Here is a 1945-nt window from a genome sequence, read left to right as displayed (position 1 = left end):
AGTGCCATGGTGTCACAGCTCCCAGCAACCTCCAACTCCTGAACTTAGGTGATTCTCTTGCCTCAGTTTCCGGAGTAGCTGGGATTACAGGTGCCTGCCACAATGCCTGGCTATTTTTTTGTTGCCGTTTGGCCTGGGCCAGGCTCGAACTTACCGCCCTTGGTATGTGGGGCCAGCGTCCCACCCACTGAGCACAAGCGCTGCTCCACTTTTTCTTTCTTCTTAAGCGTTTTGTACGAGAGCCCTGGGTTCTCTAAGAAGCTCCCTTGGCTGTACAAGAAGCTGAACTCCTGTGTGTTCCGAGGACATAATATTTTATATTGTAACAGCTGAACCTCTGAGGAAAGTTACCCCCACCAACTTAAATAGCACTTTTTAAAAAATAGCATTTAAGGCATTTGTTATTCAACTATTTGCATACTTATTTCTTTAACTTCTCTTTTGCATGAGAGTATGTGAATGCCTGAGATCCAGGCTCCTAGTGCTGGAACATGGCAGTAGCTCCTTAAATATTTGTTGAACAAATGGAGGCAATCAGAAGATGATGATGGCCTAAAGCAGTGGTTCTCAACCTTCCTAATGCCTCCTAATGCTGTGACCCTTTAATACAGTTCCTCATGTTGTGGTGACCCCCAACCATAACATTATTTTTGTTGTTACTTCATAACTGAAATTTTGCTACTGTTATGAATCATAATGTAAATATCTGAGATGCAGGATGTATTTTCATTGTTACAAAGGGGTTGCGACCTACAGGTTGAGAACCACTGGAAGGCACTGAGTGTAGAGAAAACATGGTATGTTTCAAAGAAACTTCACTGAGAGCTTTAAGGAAATTTCCTTATTGGCCAGATCAATGGTGGGGGTGAGGTGGTGAGGAGGATGGAGGAGGTTCATAAAACTTCCAAAATTTTAGCTGGGGTTACTTGGTAGATAGTGATACAGTTGTATAGAACAGGTGAAAGAGGGCTATACTTTGATTAAGACTGGACAGTCTGTGGTGTACATATACCACAGTTTATTGATCTATTCATGGATTGATGGGCACTTGGGCTTCTTCCATGACCTGGCAATTATGAATTGGGCTGCAATGAACATTCTGATACAAATATCTTTATTATAATGTGGGTTTTGTTCTTCTGGATATATACCTAATAAAGGAATTGCAGGATCAAATGGCATGTCTATTTTTAGTTCTCTAAGTGTTCTCCAGACGTCTTTACAAAAGGAACATATTAGTTTGCATTCCCACCAGCAGTGTAGAAGTGTTTCCTTTTCTCCACATCCCATGGAATACTATGCAGCCATAAAGAAAGATGGAGACTTTACATCCTTCATGTTTACATGGATGGAGCTGGAAAATATTCTTCTTAGCAAAGTATCACAAGAATGGAAGAAAAAGTATCCAATGTACACAGCCCTATTATGAAACTAATTTATAGCTTTAATATGAAAGCTATAACCTAATTATACCCTAAGAATATGGGGAGGGGGAGGAGGATGGAGGGTGATTGGAGGGATCACTTCTATGGTTTATCTTCCAAGGGTGCAAGTGAATCTTTCTGAGTAGAATATAAACATCTTAACACAATAACTAAGAAAATCACATAAAAGCTATGTTAACCAGTTTGATGAAAGTATTTCAAACTGTATATGAAAACACCACACTGTACCCCATGATTGCATTAATGTACACAGCTATCATTTAATAAATAATAATAAAAAGACTGGACAGTCTGAGCATTGAGCAAAATTATTCTTTGATCTTTGCATATGGATGGGCACTTCTAATTTGTGAGTAGCAATAAACCTGCCCTCAACCTAGTTTTGGTTGAGATTAAAGAAAGCACAATAACCAAATATCTAATTCTTACTCCAGTGCAGGTGCGGGCTGGCTCTGCTGGGAAAGCAGCAAGTCTGGAGTCCAGGGAATCTATTAAGGAAG

The sequence above is a fragment of the Otolemur garnettii genome, unplaced genomic scaffold, assembly GCF_000181295.1.
Source record: "Otolemur garnettii isolate 467f Iridium unplaced genomic scaffold, OtoGar3 scaffold00015, whole genome shotgun sequence".
NCBI lineage: Eukaryota > Metazoa > Chordata > Mammalia > Primates > Galagidae > Otolemur > Otolemur garnettii.
This window is presented reverse-complemented; position numbering follows the sequence as displayed.